Here is a 20,376-nt window from a genome sequence, read left to right as displayed (position 1 = left end):
GGCTGGATTTTTAAAAGGGCTGGTTAGTTTTATGACAGAAAGGTATTTTTCACCTGTGGATAATACTGTTCAGCTAACAATGTGTTGTCACAATTGGGTTGTATTTTCTCTTCCTCTCACCGTCCGGTATTGGCTGCTGTCTGAGAAGAGATACTGTTATTGTTATTACTTGTATTATTGTAATGCCTGAAGGCCCCAACCAAGATCAGGGCCGCAGTGTGTTAGGCAGTGTACAAACACTTAGTGAGAGACAGTCCCTGCCCTGGAGAACTTACAGTCTAAATAAACAAGAGGGCAAGCTGGGAAATAGAGGCTCAGAGAGGGTGAAATGACTTACCCCAGAGCAAGCTGCAGGTCAGTGTCAGATCCAGGAACAGAACCTGCCAGCCAGTCCAGTGCCCTATGCACTCTGCCTTCCCTGACTTGGCTCCTCAGTCACTATTAGTGCAGATGCTTTGGTATCACCTAATCATGCAGGGCTATGTTCTGTAGGTACACTAGTGTGTGGAGTGTGATCCTAAAGGATCATATTTTCCATAATTGCCAGTCAAGGAAAGTTTCTCACTGCTCTTTATGATCCCACTTTGTGGACTGAAGAATAAGGACCCGTTATGTTGGCTGGTGGCCATATTTATTTTGTACACTTTACTACTACACTTTGTCACCACAGAGGAGAGACATGCTTCACTTTCAAAGCCTTGATCTGAAAGGCATGGTTTAGCTGACTGTTCTTTCCGAATCATTGCTCAAAAGGGTCTAACTACAGAATTCTGTGATATAAATGGGCATTCAGATCTACCAGAGGAAACATTGTAGGTTAGTCTTTTTCTAGTCCTGACTTCTTTTTTGGAGTACGCTGTACTCTGGCGATCATCTCTTACAAAATACCTCTGAAATAAAATATTTTGCAACTTAGCTTTACATTACATGTATCACTCTGTAACAGACACCAGGTCCTCGGAGATTGTTGTAATCAGATAGATGTATGGGGTGAGATTTTCAAAAGTACTCAGCATTAGCCAAATTCTGTTCCCATTAAAGTCAATGGGAGTTTTACCACAGACTTCAATTGGAGCAGAGTAATGCTGAGAGCTTTTAAAAATCTCATCCATGTCATAGAAGAGGTAGATGTCACTAGTGTTTGGTTTATGAAAACAAGACATGCACAAAGAGTGGTGTCCGAGACAGAGAGCAAGCTATAAAATTCAGTTCATCACTTTTCCAAAAAATGAAGGGGGTTTGGAGCTGGAATTATTATAGTTCAGTCTGTTAAAGTTTGGATCTGAATCCAAATTCTTCCAAAATTTCAAGAGGCTTCTGATTGAAGGGTTTAGTTCATGGCCTTCAGAACAGGTTAACTTCTTGTACCAGCCTCTTTTCAAATACTGTGCCTATTTTTTTTCTGAGAAAACACACACGTGCACGCATGCACACGCTTTTGGAGGTGGGGGTATAATGTTTCTGTTTATACTTTGGTTTAGTGACTGCAAAATGTATTCTTGTAATAGTTGTATTCTTTTAACAGGTGTCCCTTTAAGTGTATTGTATATTTCCCAAGATATTGTGTTTTTTAAAAAAGTATCCTATCATATTAAATAAAGTCTGGGGTTTTTTTTGTTGTTATTCATGCATAAATTGTTTTGAAATTATCCCTCTAATTAGAAAAGGAGTACTTGTGGCACCTTTGAGACTAACCATTTTAAATTAGTCTCAAAGGTGCCACAAGTACTCCTTTTCTTTTTGCGAACACAGACTAATACGGCTGTTACTCTGATCCCTCTAATTGTCAGTTTCAGGAAAACCTTTGATTGTCAGACGAGCAACTTTTTTATTTTTGTTTTCTTTCTGGTGCTTTTACCTTTTTATGCTATGTTCTGTAGAAGTGGGAATTATATATTCTGGTTGTTATGTATGCAAAACTCAATTTGTGTATTTTATTGTTTCTTCTTCCCCCACCCCCTTTTCTTTGCATTTTCCCAACATCTGCATTGTGGATTGATGGCAAGAGCAGCAGTGGCTGGCACTTTTCCTCTACGGTGCGAGAGAGAGAGAATTGGCTGGAATTGCTTTCCATATAGCCGGCTTGACATGCAGCATTGAAAAGGTATCATCTCATTTTCTGTCCTGAAACCAGAGGTGAAAACCACAAGGAAATAGTCATCTTGGTGCCAAGCCACCTGTTGATTCACACCAGAAAAGCCATTGGCAATACATTCCTAACCATATCCAGTTGGAACGGTTGAATGCCTGACATCTGTGTACCTACAGTATCTGTCTGTACCTATGCATCAGCTACACAGGCTAATTCAGTAGCCTTTTGCCTGAAAAAACCTGGGTTCAAATTTAGGTTAAGGCAGAAGGGAATAGAGTTTTCTGGTCTCAGTCTAGGCCTTTGACTAGTCTATTGTATGTCTGCTTCACATCATTAATGTACGCAATTTGGCATGATTGTCAGTCATGTCTCAGTAAAAGCCCATTTCTGAAATAGCATGGGGAGTTGTAAGACAAACCTGTTTTGTTGGGAGATCTGTGTGGCAAGAACAGGACTGAAGTAGCCAGGGGTGCTGCAGAACAGGATTGATTGAGATGCATTCGCAGAACTGTGTGAATAGCCCAGGACTGAATAGCAGGGGAGACTGCAGGTCAGGACTAAGGTGCGTTGGCAGAGTTGAGTGATGGAATCTTGCATAGTGTCTGCCTGCACAATGCCCAGTTCCAACTCGTGCAATCAGTGCTTCAATTTCTGGTGCACTAGAATTCACCATATCAATTCAAAATTAAATTAAAACAAAATCCTGTCCTCGGACCATCATGCACACCCCCAGTTACCCAGTGTGGTATGTATGTAATGCAGACGACTGCAGTGCATTTAAATTACATTAAAGCGCTGAGCTAAAACTACAAAAAATGATCAAATTCTGAGTTAAGAGATTGCTAACTCAGCCTCTTTTGTGCTTACACCTTTTAGTATATATGTTCCTGTGTGTGGGTCCCCCAAAGAGCAATAGCGCTAGAAATTATAGGTAACTTGATATATAGAACCAAATTCTGTGATTGCTTACATGCTGTACAGCTCTGCTGAGGTTTATGGAAGGACATGAGCAAGGGCATAATTTGGTCCATGGTATTTATATTTATCCATATTGCTTTGTGCTTGACAGATGAATAATTCCTGTGGGTCTGAAGCAGGGCCGGCTCCAGGCACCAGCGTTCCAAGCAGGTGCTTGGGTGGCGGCAATTCGGCGGCAGCTTCTCTCCCCTGCCGTCCGCAGTGGCAATTCGGCGGCAACAGGTTTTTTCACTGCTTGGGGTGGCAAAAACAGTAGAGCCGGCCCTGGTCTGAAGCATTGTCCAGTGTTGTGCAGCCATCCCATATGTATCCTTGGTGGGATATCTAATCTGTTGCAAAACAATGGGGCAATGAGCAGTGAAGCTGCACAGTGACTGGGCTATCCTGGGCTCTCCAGACCGAAAAATCAAGTTATGGTTACTGTCCTCTGAAGCCTCCCTAAGGCTGAGGCAAGACACTCAAATGCCTTGAAAGGTGCACCATTCATTTATGAAGTTTGCCATTATAAATATTTTATGACAGAAGGACTTCGTAGCCTGCACTCTAACATGGGCTATCCCACATACTTCAGATCCAGACTTCACAGATGGGAGGGTAGGATTAGTTGTGGTAGGAGTGATAAGGTCCACTGAAGTTCGGGGATGTCCAGAACTAGGGTTTTTGATGGGCACATTTCTAAAAACTAACCTCTAAATTCTCTAAGCTCCTGGTTGAGTTTTAGCTGTACAACTCTTATTAATGTCAGGGAGTCTCTGAGCTAATCAATCCTCAAACAATTCTTTGACCATTTTTCTCCAAAGCACCTTCGTTTCAAAAACCTGTGCCCTGCTGTTCAGACTAACATTTGGCCTATGGGTTAACTTTTGTGGGTGTGTCAAGTGGCAGCTGCTTGCTGTGTTGACAGAAGTAAAAAATAGTAAGAACATGTTTTGTCACTAAAATAAGCCAGTGTGGTATGGGATACATATGTGGGGCAAACTCAGTCATGTTTTAACTCCCTTGAAGTCTGTGGATAGGCAAAATTCAGTGGTTTTGACTTCAGTGGAATTACACCATTGATTAATTTTTTTAATTGTTGGGTTTGGGGGGGGGGGTGTTCCATGTTGCGTGATGAATACATCATGTGGTTTATTTTTGCTCGTCACTTTGTTCATACCAACCACTTCCACAAAATTAACGCCTAGTGTATTAATGAATTGCATTTCTGAAATTCTTCCATTCAGTTTATAATGTAATCCACTTGAAAGACTGTGCTGCTTGCAAAATTTGAAATTTCAAAATTGCTGTGTACCTTCCTGACAACCAATATAATTTATGTCATGTTGATGAGCCTGAGATATTTCTCAATGTTAGCCTCACGGGAACAAGACAAGGAAGAGGAACTTTTGACTGATCTTGTGGATGTGGCTGTATCTAAAACCTCTTATTTGCTGGAGTTCTTAGAAGTTTTTGATTTGTTTTTCCTCTGTCTCTGACCTAATTAATTTTATGGGATGTCCCCATGGACATAATTTATATGACAAATGAATTATATTAGCAATTGCTGTCGTGGTATGAAGCCCCTCATTTATGGTAAATTTAATGTGTTCTTCTGTTCTTTTCCTTTATAAACTGTGATCTATCAGCAATCATCTGTTTTCTTTATTTTTCAGATGATTTTGATTGCATAATGTCTTTATTGCCAATATAAAAATATGTAAATTTATAAATGCAAAGAGCAAAATATTACTGTAATTCAGAATTGGCTGGCACTAAAAGCCTCTGAAATTGCACCAGCTCTACATTTTTGGTGGTTTTCTTTTGGCTGATCCAGTTGAAATACATTTTTGTAGAAAAAGAATCAAATCGTATCTCCGTTCTCCACCTACTTGACAGTTTTCAGCTTGGTGCAATATGAAAGGATGATTATTAACCCCCCAGAAGAGAGTTTATTAAGGGAAATGCTGACATAACCTTAACTAAGCCAGTGCCAACATGAGCTGCAATCATTTCATTTGCCCCATTCAAAACTGTCCCACTTACAGGGCTCGTATTAGTGGTATTGTTTAACTCTTTCAAGCCAGTGAATGTTCACAGCCTTTTTCCAGCAGCAGTTGTGTGGTAATGTGTTTTGAGCCAAATTCTCCTCTTATACCTGTGCAATTTCACTGACTTTAATGAGGTTACATGGATGAAACTGTGAATCACATTTTAACATTTCTCCCTAAGCCCCACTCCAACTTCTGAAGGATTAAAGGGACACCGGGTCTGCTTCTGTTCCTATTGAAGTCAATTGGAGCTTTGCCTTTGATATCAATGGGATCAGAATTGGAGCAAATGTTGTGCAGTTTAGGGCCAAAATACATGTTTTGTGTGGGAGTTTTTTCAAGGGGTAAAGGGGTTTACAAAACACATAGAAATATAAATGTTTTCATGATTTTCTAAAAATACAATGAAAACAGTTTGTCTTTGGATTTAAACATTCCCCTGTAGTGCTGCCACTTGGTGCTTGTGCGTGAGGGCTGGAAAGAGAAACTGGCTAGTCTAGTTCCTCTTTCCAAGGTGAGTGAAGGGCAGAAAATAAACAGCTTAAATGAGGGGGAAAGTAAATTAGGTCTGTAGCACTCCTTGACTTTGAAGTATCTACAGTCATATACGTAACACAGGTAAGGAAATTTAATTCCTAAATGAAAGGAAAGCTAATGGTAAAAGTGTTGAACAGAACTTAAAATGCAAAGGTACGTTGGAAGATAACAGCAAAGCCAATCCTGGTTCTGATTCAGGAAATCACCTGCGAACATGCTTAATGTTAAACACATGCATAAGTAATGTGCCTTATTGGGGCCTCTATGATGTTCCATATCATGGAGCTGTGCAGAGCTCAGCAAGCAGGCCTGATTCAGTGACCACGGGCTGTAATATTCATCCTCAGAAGGAATCCTGGAAAATGCCTTGGCAGTCATATACTAGTTAGATGGCTTGCAAAACATGCCATTGGGACCTTGTGCATGGAACGTAACTGAAAGGACAGGATGATGTCTAGTAGTTTTCAGTTCTATGTGTGCATGTGTGGTTAATTTTTTATCAATTTTCCTAAAGAAATAGACAATGAAAAGTTCAGACAGTTTTGTTTCTTTTTTTCGCATTCTCTATTGTTTATAGAGACCCCTAAGAAACCTCAAAATAAAATGACATTCACTAGCAGGTTTGTAGCCTGTAAGAGGGTGCTCGAAAGGCTGGGCTGCCTAGTAATTGGTGCACCTGACATCTGGCAGCTTGCTTCCCTGGCAGAAGTGCCTCACTCCTTAAAGAGGAATAGTAGGGGGATCCAGGCCCTCTTTCTTCTCCACGTCCCGGCCCAGAGCCCTGTGTGAAGCAACACTGGCAGGATCCTCCCAGCAGAGAATCTAAGTCTGCTGCCCTGGGTTACTTCCTGCCTCTGTTTCTTCAGTTTGGGGCATGGCCTCTGTAGTCCAAAAGGTCTGCAGTGGCCCTACTCGAGTGACACCGCCTGGTGGACTCTTTGTGGCATCCGGCCCCAGTCTGACATCCCTCTTGGTGGGAGCAGATGTAATATTGCATGATCTTAACTCCATAATGTCTCTGTGGTTTAGTCACACAGTTCACTCACTCCTGGGTGTTCCTTGGTCTCCTCAGCAGTCTCCCTCAATCAGGGACTTGGTGCTTCTCCCTGGTGGCTGGCCCGGCTGTCAGCCTTCTAGTGATGCTCCCCTCATGTAGAGGGGCAGAGGTGTCTCCTGCCTCTTCACCAGTCAGCCCTGAAATGAGCCAGGTTCTCCCGTTTTCTTCCCCCTCCAGGCCTGGCACTGGCTGCAGGGCTAGCTGGGCCCATGGACTCTCTTTAACCTTTTTTGTGCTGTTGTGAGGTTTCTCAGCCTCACTGCATGGCCCTTTTAAATGTGGTGAAGACTGATTGCTCCCTGATCTCACTTTTTCTAATGGTGCTTAACAGTCACATGATGACTAGATGACCTCCTGAGGTCTCTTCCAACCCTAATCTTCTATGATTCTATGACATTTTTAAAAAAACCTTCCTTATAAGACTTTCTTTCTTTTTCTACTGTTGATTCAGAAGACAAGATAACAGTATTTTTTTTAGGCCCTACACAAATATGTGTTTCTGTTTTGAGGTGGTGGATTATTTTATTTTTCCAAAAGTGAATTTCAGAACCTTTTACTCTCCACTTGCCCAACCACCACCACCACCATCCTAAGTTAAATTTTAAAATTGGTGAAAGGTTCTGATGTTCTTGGCAGAACTTTAAAGCAGTTTCTGAGTTATCACAATTTCTCTTTTCCTTCTTTAGTAGAGTCCATAGTTCAAGATATTCTGTGGACTGCAGCTACTGCCTGCTAGCATTTGAAGGCCTGTGGAAAGGCAGAGGACATGCCAGCAGCTGTCAAGCTTGACCTAACATCTGTATTGTTTCTCAGTTCACTAAGGGGGATGAATGGAGCTGATTGTTGAGCTTTGCACTATAAGAAAGTGGTCATGATTTCGAGGAACAGCTGCACGTGTAAAAACAGTGCAGTTTTTACTTCTTTTGGGATGGTGTTGAAGAGGCGCTTTAGAGATTTTAAAAGAAAAAAAAAGTCATTGGGACAAAATCATCTATTGGGTAAAATCCATTGACTGCAATGAAGTTACACCAGGGATGATTGTGGCCCAGAAATTCCATGGTGTAGAATTGTGCATGGGACAGGCTCTGACTGTGATGGCCTTATGTAGACAGTGCTGTTGTTTCCTGAAATCTCTTGACTGGGTATGGTCCCAGAATTTGGAAATGCAGTATTAATTCTACTTGTCGCATGATAGCATTTCCTCCTGAGTAGGATTGCTTCTGAACACCCATCCTGAGATTGCCAACATTGTCCCAGTTTGTCAGGGTGACCTCAGAGCCTATAAGCACAGTTAGAGATTACTTTGGGGAGTCCTGAAACATAATTAGAGTGTTGATGTTTGTGATGCCTTGGAGTGATGTTTGAAGCATAGCTTTTTCTGTCTGCCAGGCCAGTAAATAATATCCAGTGTTTCCATTCGTGTAAAACATAACAGGTAAGCAAAATACACAGAGAAATGTTTTTACTTCAACTACATGGTTCAAAAATCTTTGGGCTAAATTTTAAATATGACATGGTGATGTCTATGCACCGAGAACTGTCAAATTGCATGTCAAATTGGGCAGGTAATTTTACTAGTACACTTATTATCACTTCAGTAGGCGGCACTTAAGAGCATAAACTTTATGGCAGGCTAAATGAGAGAGCAAAGATAACTTGGCAATCGTGGATCATGGTCATCTGGTGAAGCAGGTAAGTATGTACTAAAGATAGTTAGAGAGGGGAGTGCAAGATAGTGGGTAGCAAAGGGCCAAGAAGCCAAGACTTTGGGGTTCAACTCTTGGCTCTGGAAGGGAGGGAATATAGCCTAGTGGTGAGAGCAGGGGACTGGAAGTCAGCACTGGAGCTGTGTAAATCTCAGCATTTTTACACTAGAGGGAATCGTGCAAAACATTCTTGGTTTTTATTCACACCTCCTGGGGTTTGCTGTGAGTTTCAGGTTCAGACAAAACTAAAAAAAGTTAAACTCAATTGAAACCACTAAAGTTGTTTCCTCCCCCCCACTCCAGGTTGAAGCCACTGAATTTCACATAGTCTTTATGCAAATCTATAACTTTTTGCTATATTCATTTGACACGGGACCCAGATTTGCTCATAAGGTTTGTGATCCTCTGTAAACCTGATCTAAGAAATATTCCCGTTGATAATGAAATCCCAAACCAGGGAAGTTTCACCAGCCTTTGAGTTTTGAAACAAAAAATTGGTCCAGTTCTACTTAGGACTAGCCATGGTTCTGATCCAAACCCCATCTCAACCCCCAAACTTTGGGAAAGCGCAGATCAAAACTGCTCAGCTTGGCCTATCAACTCAGTGACCCCAAATGCTGGGAAGGTCAGATTCAGCTCCAGCTTTCTGCTGCTCTGGCCGATTTGGACTTGGAACTCTCCTCACCCCATAACTTCTGTTCTCTGTTCTGACACACTAACTCTTAGTATGTTCTTGACCTTTGGCCTGGTGCACCTCAGTTTCTCCATCTGGCAAAGGAGGATAATACTTACAAGTAGCTCATCATGTAATGGTGGGGCTTAATTAATGAATGTTTGCATAGAGCCTTGAGATCGTTGGATGAAATTGTATAAGGGCATAGAATTATTACTGCTATTGTTATTAACTATGTGCTTAAACCTAGACAATGTATTTGCACATGTAAGTAATTATGATGCACTTCAAGGCATTCTGTTTGTAATGCTTTGCTCTCCATTTCCTGCAAATCAAATTACTGAGGGATAGATTTGATTTCCACATCATTTTGAAAATATTTTCTTTTTCTTTTTTTAATTTCCTTTGTATTAATTTTTGTCAAAGTTCAAAACACAACCAACTGTGACTAAATGCATAAAACCAAACAACCCCCCCCCAAGTATAATAAAATTAAAGACAGCATAAGATGATATGCATTCAAACAATGTAAATCATACCTAACAAACATGGTTGTAATAATATATCTTATCCATGTCTGATCCACTAATAACAAATACTTATTCAGAGTACAAATAAGTTATTCTTTTTCTTAGAGAGGGAGGGAGAAACAGACCCCCACATTCAAATTATATCTTGCAGTCTAAATAAATATGAAAAAGTTGCCAAATCTTATAATGAAAATAGGAGATTGTTGGGATTTTTATATCTTTTAGCAATAAGAAGACTGAAGAAAGAAGGGCAGCTTTTACTGCTAATACAGGGCCCGATCCCATAGCCTTTCTATGAGTAGGCCTGCTGCCTTCAGTCAGATTGCTCATGTGTTAGACCTGAAGGCACAGGTTGAGGTTATTTTTAATGCTTTTTTTCATAACACAAAGTATTTCAGAGGTGTAGGTTTGACAAGCAAATTATAATTAATATCCGTGGCCAGTTTAAAAAGATTGCTTCTAAAGGAAAAACTGTTACTAGAAGATAATTAATATTTTCATCGCAGCATCAAGTAAAAATAGGTTTTTGTCTTCTTCTCATTTCCTTTCTGATTACAGAGGCAATTATTGTTTGTGTAAAGGAATAAGATCATCATCCCTGTCCCTCACTCTGGCTACATCACCTTTATTTTTTCATTCCCCCTCTGCCTCCCTCTGTTTCAGTTCAATTCATTTCCATTCCAGGGGGATTCATTGGCATGACAAGCTATACAGGTACTGCTAAAGTAAAAGAAAAAGTCAGTCAGCCACCCACCCCCAAGAGGATAGTTATGACCCAGGGTAACACACTGTGCTTGGGGTTTGATTCCTTGTGTCCCTTTACATTAGTGCTCATTCCTGATCTGGGAGCATAATGCCACCTTTGCCATCTCTCTCCTGTCTCCCAGGCTTGGGCACTGTTTTGCCTCATTGCTTTCTGATGAGAACTTATCTTTTATGATTCCTGATAATTGGAGGAAATATCTTTCTCACGCTTCCTCCCATTAAGGACTTTGGAGTAGAAAGTCTCCCTTTGTGTCCATCTTTCCTTTGTCTCAGTAGCTGAACAGTCTCTTCTCTCTGATTTCAGATTGTGGTTTGTACCTGTAAGTTTTCACCTCTAGATTGTGGTCACTGATTTGGTAAGCGTCTGCTCTAGTTTTGCATATTTCATTATGGTGAAGAATCTGCTATTGTGATAGCCTGCGAGGTAAGCTGAGAGCTGCCTAACTAGGCTCTAGTCTGCTATGTTTGATCCCTAATCCTTTTAGGATTCCTTGACAAGGGGGTGGGGCTAACTCAGGGAGAGCAGGGTTTAAAAAGTCAGCACCTAAGTGACCAGACAAGCTACAGCAAACAGGAGTTTTGTGAGGAAACGTGAGAGCCAAATATGCCTAGCAAGCTTGTGCTAAACCTAGGCCAATAAACATCCCCCTTCCAAAAAAATAAAACAAACAAAAACCCCTTCAGTAGTAAAAAGAATACAGGCAGAGGTCCAGCGGCGGAGTGGGGTCTATAAAGTTTATTTCACTCAATGCAGCATGTACGATTACTTGCTTTGTGGGCTGATGGCATATGTGTGCATTTCTGTGCAAGCAACTTACGGCCCTCAGAGACCGAGTACAGGCTCTTGAGACCAGACTTGCTGAACCAAAGGAACTAAGGAAGACAGAGAGGTACACAGAGGAGACTTTCAGGGGCATAATAAACTGCTCCTCTGTGCAGTTGAGGAGGAAGAAAGTCTTGAGGATGGAGAACATCAAGCTGGAGTGAAGTGAAACAATCCCATAGTTGGGATCTTCCTTCTAGATGATGTCATGGTATCCTCTCGCACTGAGGATACTGCTCATGGTTAGGGGATCCAAGTTATTTGGAAGAGAAAAGTAAAAGTAATGTGGGATTCGATTATTAGAAATATAGATAGTTGGGTTTGTGATGGCTGGGAGAATGCATGGTAAATTGCCTGCTAGGTGCAAAGGTTGTGTGCCTCTTCAGACATGTAGATAGACCTATGTGCAGTGCTGGGGTGGAGCCGGTGGTCCTGGTACATGAAGGTACCAGTGATAAGGAGGGAGATGTTGGAGGCCAAATTTAGGCTGCTACAAAAGAGATTAAAGTCCAGGACCTCCATGATAGCATTCTCTGAAATGCTTCCAGTTCTATGTATGGTTTCAGAGTAGCAGCCGTGTTAGTCTGTATTCACAAAAAGAAAAGGAGTACTTGTGGCACCTTAGAGACTAACCAATTTATTTGAGCATAAGCTTTCATGAGCTACAGCTCACTTCATCGGATGCATAAAGTGGAAAATACAGTGAGGAGATTTATATACACACAGACCATGAAAAAATGGGTGTTTATCATACACATTGTAAGGAGAGTGATCACTTAACATGAGCTATTACCAGCAGGAGAGTGGGGTCAGGGGAGAGAAAACCTTTTGAAGTGATAATCAAGGTGGGCCATTTCCAGCACATTTCCAGGAGTTAACAAGAACGTCTGAGGAACTGTGGGGGGGGGGGGGGGGTTGGGAGAGGAATAAACAAGGGGAAATAGTATGTATGTATGTATAGGGCCAATTAGATAGGGAGAGCCGCAGAGTCTTAATGCGTGGATAAGACAATGGTATTCAGAGGAAGGATTTAGGTTTATTAAGAACTGGGGAACCTTTTGGGAAAGGAGGAGCCTATGCAGGAAGGATGAACTCCATCTAAACCAAAACAGAACCAGGTTTCTGGCATGTAAAATTAAAAATGTTGTAGAAGAGTTTTTAAACTAAGGGCTGGGGGATAGCTGACAGGCATGTAGCAGCGCACGGTTCAGACAGACGTGCTATAGGGGAGGATTTATTAAAGGGGATACTCTATATCCTAGTAAAGAGGAGAAAATAGAAGTTGATATAGTATGGCTAGGAACTGAGAAACAGTCAAACAAAAAAAGAGTCCAATTCAGTTACATCACATGAAGGCAGACAGCTAAATACTGACAAATTTTATAAGTGCTTGTATACAAATGCTAGAAGTCTAAGTACTAAGATGGATGAACTTGAGTGCTTGGTAATAAATGAAGATATTGGTCATAATAGGCATCACAGAAACTTGGTGGAACAATGATCATCGATGGGACATGGTCATATTAGGGTACAAAATATACAGGAATGACAGAGAAGGTCGTTCTGGTGGAGGAATGGTACTATTTGTGAACGAAAACATATATACAAATACAGTAAAAATCTTTAATTGATCAAACTGTATCATAGAATGTCTGTGAATAGAAATTCCATGCTTGAAGAATAAGAGTGTAGTAATAAGAATGTACCTAACCAGGATGGTGATAGTGAAATGCTCAAGAAGATTAGGGAGGCTAAAAAACAGAAAACCCAATAATAATGGGGGATTTTAACTATCCCCATATTCACTGGGTACATGTCACCTCGGGACAGCATGCAGAGACAAAATTTCTAGATACCATTAATGACTGCTTCTTAGAGCCGCTAGTCTTTGGATCTGGTCCAAGAGGTGAATATAGTTGAACTGCTCAGTAATAACAACCATAATGTAATTAAATGTAACATCCTTCTATGTGGGAAAATACCAAAAAAGCCCATCACAGCAGCATTTAACTTCAAAAAGGGGAACTACACAAAAATGAGGAAGCTAGTTAAATGGAAATTAAAAGCAACAATCGCAAGAGTGAAATGCGTGCAAGCTGCTGGAAGCTTTTAAAAACACCATAATAGAGGCTAAAACTAAATGTATATCACAAATTAAAAAAAAAGGAAGAGGACCAAAAAAAAGCCACCATGGTTAAACAAAAGAGTAAAAGAGGCAGTTGGAGACAAAAAAATTCTTTTAAAAATTGGAAGTAAAATCCTACTGAGGAAAAGAGGAGCATGAACTCTTCCAAGTCAAGTGTAAAAGTATAATCAGACAGGCCAAAAAAGAATTTGAAGAGCAAATACCAAAAGACACACAAAGTAACAGCAACAATTTTTTTTAAAGTACATCGGAATGAGGAATCCTGCCAAACAATCAGTGGGGCCACTGAAGGACAGAGTTACTAAAGGAGCACTCAAGGAAGACAAGGCCAATGCAGAGAAGCTAAATGAATTCTTTGCTTCTGTCTTAACTGAAGAGGATGCGAGGGAGTTTCCTACCCCTAAACCATCCTTTTTAGGTGACAATTTGAGGCACTGTCCCAGATTGAGATGTCAGTAGATGAGGATTTGGAATAAACTGGTAAATTAAATTGTAATAAATCACAGAACCAAACGGTGTTCATGCAAGAATGCTGAAGGAACTCAAATATGAAACTGCAGAACTACTAACTGTGGTATGTTTCAGAGTAGCAGCCGTGTTAGTCTGTAACCCCAAAAAGAAAATGAGGACTTGTGGCACCTTAGAGACAAACAAATTTATTTGAGCATAAGCTTTCGTGAGCTACAGCTCACTTCATCGGATGCATGCATCATGTAGCTCACGAAAGCTTATGTTCAAATACATTTGTTAGTCTCTAAGCTGCCACAAGTCCTCCTTTTCTTTTAACTGTGGTATGTAACCTATCGCTTCAGTCAGCCTCTGTACCAGATGACTGGACGATAGCCAATTTAATGCCGATTTTTAAAAAAGGCTCCAGAGATGATCCTGGCAATTACAGACTGGTAAGCCTAACTTCAGTTCTAGGCAAATTGGTTGAAACTATAGTAAAGAACAGAATTATCACACACAAAGATGAACGCAATATGTTGGGGAAGAGTTAACATGGCTTCTCTAAAGGGAAATCAGCTTCACCTGTCTATTAGAATTCTTTCAGGGGGTCAACAAGCATGTAGAAAAGGGTGATCCAGGTGATATAATGTAGTTGAACTTTCAGAAGGCCTTTGACAAGGTCCTTCACCAAAGTTTGCAGACGATACAAAATTACTCAGGATAGTTAAGTCCAAAGCTGACTGAAAAGTGTTACAAAGAGATCTCACAAAACTGGGTGGCTGAGCAACAAAATGGCAGATGAAATTCAATGTTGATAAGTGCAAAGTAATGCACATTGGAAAACATAATCCCAACTAGACATACAAAATGATAGGGTCTAAATTAGCTGTTACCTCTGAAGAAAGAGATCTGGTGTCATTGTGGATAGTTCTCTGAAAACATTCGCTCAACATGCAGCGGCAGTCAAAAAAGCTAATGGAATGTTAGGAACCATTAGGAAAGGGATAGATAATAGGCCAGAAAAGGTCATAATGCTACTATATAAATCCATGATATGCCTACACCTTGAATACTGTATGCAGTTCTGGAAAAGGTACAGAGAAGGGCAACTAAAATGATTAAGGGTATGGAACAGCTTCCATATGAAGAGAGATTATACTGGGACTGTTCAGTTTAGAAAAGAGATGATTAAGGGGGGATATGATGGAGGTCTATAAAATCATGTATGGTGAGGAGGTGAATAGGGAAATGTTATTTACCCTTTCACATAACACAAGAACCAGGATCAGCCAGTGAAATTAATAGCAGGTTTAAAAGAAACATAAGGAAATACTTCTTCACACAGTGCACAGTCAGCCTGTGGAACTCCTTGCCGGTGGATGTTGTGAAGGCCAAAAGTATGGCTGAATTCAGGAAAGAATTAGATAAGTTCATGGAGGACAGCTCCATCAATGGCTTTTAGCCAAGATGGTCAGGGATGCAACCCAATGCTCAGTGTTTCCATAAACCTCTAAGTGTCAGAAGCTGGGACTGGCTGATAGGGGACAATCACTTGATAATTACCCTGATCTGTTCATTCTCCCTGAAGTATCGAGCACCCGCCACTGTCGGAAGACAAGATACGGGGCTGGATAGACCATTAGTCTGACCCAGTGTGGCCGTTCTTATGTTCCAGCTTTGTGTATGGATCTTTTGAAGTCTGGAATGTTATGGTTTTCGACTGTGCCTAAAGGCCCTTCACAACTCTATCCCTCCCTATCTGGCTGCTTTTGTCTCTTACTGTGCTGCTACCCCAGTTCTTCCAGTGATGGCCACCCATTTGTCAGCTTTTTACACAAACATCTTGGTGCCTTCTCCCATGCTGCCTCTTACACATCGAACACTCTCCCTGAACTAACTAAGGGAAGCTCCCTCTCCTTCTTCAGATCTCTCCTTAAGGCCTACCTCTTTTGTGACAACTATTAAAAAAACCCTGCCGATTAATAACTGGATTTAGGGAAAAATGGGAGTAGTTGGCACTTTTTTTATCTATATATAAGAAAAAAAGAGGGGAAATTGCAAATGTGTGTGCGTTTTGTTGTCATTTGCCTCTCTACTCATCACATGTAACTTGTCTTTTTATAGGCTAAACGCAGGGACCATGCCTTAATATGTGTTTGTACAATATGTAGCACAATGGGGTCCTGATCCTCTCTGGGGCCTCTGGGCACTGCTGTAATATAGGTATTAAATAATAATGAGCATACTTCTATAGTGCCTTTCATCTGCGCACCTCATCTCATCCAGTGTCCTGTCTCTGACAGTAGCCAATGATCTATACCTCACAGCAAGGTGCAAGTAGCCTAATGATAGAATAACCCACCTGTAGGGAAAATATTTTCCTAACCCTAATAGCTAGTGGTTGATTTATACTGTGGAACACAATCTTTATTATTATTATTTTATTTTTTTACTATTATTTATTATCCTATATACTATAACTGTGGATGTTCTCAGTCTCCATATAAATACCTAATCCTATTTTTAATCCTAATAAATTCTTGGCCTAAATAATATGTTGTGGCACTCAGTTCCATAGTTTCCAAGTAATAATAATTGTTTTTTGTTTAAATAGCACCATGGGCACATGATGCTCTCCAGATATGAAGCAATATTAGGTCCTTAGTCCAATGAGTGTATAATCTAATATAGGATGTGGGAGAGGGAGCAGTAGGATATGAAAACAGAGGTAAAGGTGGGGATAGAGCCATGAAGTCTTGAAAGTCAGGAATAGAATAGAATACACCTTTATATAGCCCTTTTCAGATTAAAATGATCTGAAAGAACTGTATAAAGCAAAGTGCTAGATACTGACCCTGCAGTGAATTTGCAGGCAGATGTGGCTGCTCCCAAAGAGACTTGGTGATCAGAACTTGTTTTATTGAGAGATGGGAGTGTTTTTCAGGATGCTAGGTTTAGCTCTGGGGCACATTTCTCAGAGTTTTCTTTACAGTTGGTTGGGCTAGAAACATTGTTTTTCAAGGAAAGCTAAGATTCTGCTGTTGATGTAATGATATGACTACAGGAGGTAGGGCCCTAGGCACAGGCCTATAGAGCCTCTGCTTTAATATGGCCCTGCCAGAGCCAATGTGGGCAAACCATCAGAGAAATGAAGACGTCTTGAGTTAACCTCTTATCTAACCAATGGTGCTTCTAGCTTTGCTGTGCATCCTGGAACTGCTCTGTGGTGTCAGCACTGGTTCTTAGCCCAAAATCAGGCATGATATTTGGACCTATGTCGTGGTGGTCCACAGTGTTTTGACCTGAACTGCACTGATGCCTTCAGTTACTCTTCCCAGATCAAGATAGTAATGTACTTGTCTCTGTTGGGTACCTAGTGTCTTGTCTTGTTTTCCGATGCCTCCCAGCTTGTCCATATTTTAGTTGTTTAAATAGTCTTGGGCTTTAACCTTGTTGGATCTTCCTTGTATAAGTTCCATTCATTTAATCAGGATGGATACAGCATCTCTGATGGGGCCATGTGTGGTATGCATTGAGCGTCTGCTTTTAGGATTCTTGCCAGGTAGCAATTGTGCTTTTGGGAGTTGTTTAAAGAATGAGTATTCATATTCAATCAACATACCTAATATTGCAGTACGATAGCATGGACCAAACAAAGATTCTGTTTACTTTGTGAGAGAGCAGTCCTGCAACTCTTACTTTCACTAGTAGTCCCACTGAAGTCAGTGGTTCAACTCATGTAAGTAGGGACAGATTTCTCATGTGTTGCAGAATGGAGACCTTAAACTGTACAAGCTCCTGTGCAACATATCCCAAATAATGTATCCTCTTCAGAGACTGACAGGAGCAGGTGCTTAGGAGTAACAGCACCTAGTCCGTGGTGTGATCAGAAGGCATTCTCAGTGGAAATTTCACTTCATTCTGTCCACGGCACATAAAGCACAGTTTCTGGATATGGCCAAAAAGTTTTATTCCAGTGCACGGTAGACAGAGAAGTACACTGTAGTAAAATGTCCTTCACTGGCAGCACAACCAGTGTAACCATCAGACATACACAATGTCTCAAGCAGCCACCACACTGGAGAAAGTACACTCACACAGTATCTGATTCCAGAGTAGCAGCCGTGTTAGTCTGTACCCATCAAAAAGAACAGGAGGACTTGTGGCACCTTAGAGACTAACCAATTTATTTGAGCATAAGCTTTCGTGAGCTACAGCTCACTTCATCGGATGCATGTCATGTCATGTCATGCATCCGATGAAGTGAGCTGTAGCTCACGAAAGCTTATGCTCAAATAAATTGGTTTGTCTCTAAGGTGCCACAAGTCCTCCTGTTCTTTTTACAGTACCTGATGCCGTCCCTGTACACTATGGAACATATGACCCCCCCACACACACACACACATTATAGCCCAGCTGTGCAAGTGTAACCCATACACCTTCTGGGTGTGGTGTTCTGTCCCATCTAGTGGCACCAAGACCACTTAGAGAGAGTTAAATGAGTTTGCTCTATAGCCTTAGCTAAGAGCCAGTTGGCTTTTAGCTCATATGGTAGAGGCTCATGCACTAAGCTCCAGAGGTCCCAGGTTCAATCATGCCTGCCGACAACTGGGGTCTGTTGGTGTTACACAAGCCTCACACTCGGAAATATATACAAATGTGCATGTTTTCACACGCCGACACAGTACCCTATGCATGCAATAACCATGCATTGGGGAAGTACAAACGGACACAATACCTGGTGCAGCCATCAAAATGGGAAAATTCATACACACACACACACCATTGTTGGCACAGCCACCACTGTGCAAAATTACACATATGATGGCACATCAGGGAGAAACACAGACTACACCCCATCCAGCCATTACACCTTGAAAATAGATATAAAATGCCAAGTCAGTATGAATACACAGCTCATAATAGCCTAAGAGAATAGATCACACCACAGTCAGGTACATCTGTTCTCTGTACTAACCATTATCATTAGCTTAAAACACTTAAAATCACTGAGCTTCCTCAGATCTAGGGACAGATTATTCTAAGAAGAATCTGCTAAATAGATTTAGCAATGCAGTGAGTGGGGACCTTGACTACATTAAAGTGATACATTTTGCATCTCAAAGGCTGTAGGCTGTTTTCAGAGGAACAGTCTGAATGAAGAATGACACTAACACTGTATAACAATTTCTTTATCTCTGTTTAAATGTGGAAGTGAAGCCCTTGGATGAACGATGATGGTGCCAAGCTGGAAAGCAACTTGTTAGTAAAAAATCATATTTGCCTTGCACAATGGGCCACCAAATAACACATACCCTCTCCTCAAACTGGTCTGTGCAATGTAAAGATCTCAGTGAGGCTGGACTTCAAGTTATCCTGTTCAGCAAAAGAAATAAAAGCTACAGCCTTTCCTTCATGAGAGCTCCTTGCTTTCTAAGAAAGAAGAAATTACCAGTGTCTCCTTGTCTCATTCTCTCCTTGTCTGGGCCTTTGGTGTTATTGCAGTGCTATGAAATTTGGATTACAAGCAACAAGAGAGCCAATTACTGTGATGAAGGATCCTAAGAAAGTGTCTAGAAGATGGGTGATGCTTTGACTTGTGTGCTTCAGTTACTGCTGGTGTGATGTGTTTCTACTGTGCAAGAGGTTTTTCCACCCAGGCTTGGGAAAAGGATGTATAACTGTTCTCCAGGCAGTGGGAGAGGGGCTATTTGGCTGATCTGTGTAAAGAGGAATAGAGGAAGTGGGGCTAGGACTAAATGATTCTGATGGAAATAGATTGATTAAATAGCATCTTAGACTTTTTTTTTAACAAAACTGAGACTTTGCAAGAGCAGGTCGCATTACTCAAGTCATTCTATACTGGTTCAGAACAGATCCAAGGAAAAGGACAGAGGCTTAACTTGTGTTTCCGGGTATCACAACAAGGTAACAAAATCCAGCTGCACCTTGCAACTGACAGGACCTAATGACTGGCTAAGAGTGCTAGGGATCTTGGACAGGGCAGAGCAGAGGGAGTTCAAGCAAGGGTTCTGCACATTTCCACTCAGTCTCACAGCTTTGTCAGGCAGAGAAACTGAGGTTCACTGAACCTCGAGGGAGCAAAAAGCTACAGATGTGCCTGGGGGGCAGTGGCGATTTCACATCATATTCCCCCCAAGAAAGCTCTTCACTTTAGTGACTAGCCTGTGCGGTTAGGATAGAGGTGGAGACAGCTGCTGCCACAGCATCACCTTCCCACAAGCCTGCAAGGGTTTCTGAGGTGAAGCAGTTATGAGCCTGTCAGCATGAACTTTTATAGCCTTTTCCCTACTGTTGAGTAGGCTTGCTGGACTGGTTTGGTGCCAGCTGAGGATTCTGCCTCAACACTCTGGTGGTGCAAAGTGACTTTCAGTGTGGACCAGTATCTGATCTGCAGTTACTTGAGCTACTGTTCCTGATGGTTAAATGCCAGATCTTTATCTCCAATGGACAAATCCAAAGGAGGGGGCTGGTGAGGAGACCTTTGTGGCGTCTTCCAGGAGCCAACCCATCGAGTTTGAAGCATCATGGATTTTGGAGGCCCTTTGGGAGGCAGACCACTTTCACATGG

The 20,376-nt window shown here is 41.3% G+C and overlaps 1 protein-coding gene across 8 annotated transcripts in view; it reads left to right on the top strand.

Annotated features, from left to right (window-relative positions):
- Positions 1-20,376, top strand: part of ZBTB20 (zinc finger and BTB domain containing 20) — a 669,002-nt gene that overhangs the window by 429,037 nt on the left and 219,589 nt on the right. For all 8 annotated transcript variants that reach the window (XM_073308823.2, XM_073308794.2, XM_073308802.2 and 5 more), the window contains one exon: positions 2,012-2,104. The gene's annotated coding sequence lies outside the window, so the exon portion shown is untranslated. The remainder of the gene's footprint in view (positions 1-2,011; positions 2,105-20,376) is intronic.

The sequence above is a fragment of the Lepidochelys kempii genome, chromosome 1, assembly GCF_965140285.1.
Source record: "Lepidochelys kempii isolate rLepKem1 chromosome 1, rLepKem1.hap1, whole genome shotgun sequence".
NCBI lineage: Eukaryota > Metazoa > Chordata > Testudines > Cheloniidae > Lepidochelys > Lepidochelys kempii.
Note: the sequence above shows the minus strand (reverse complement) of the source record. Positions and strands in the feature narration are given on the sequence as shown.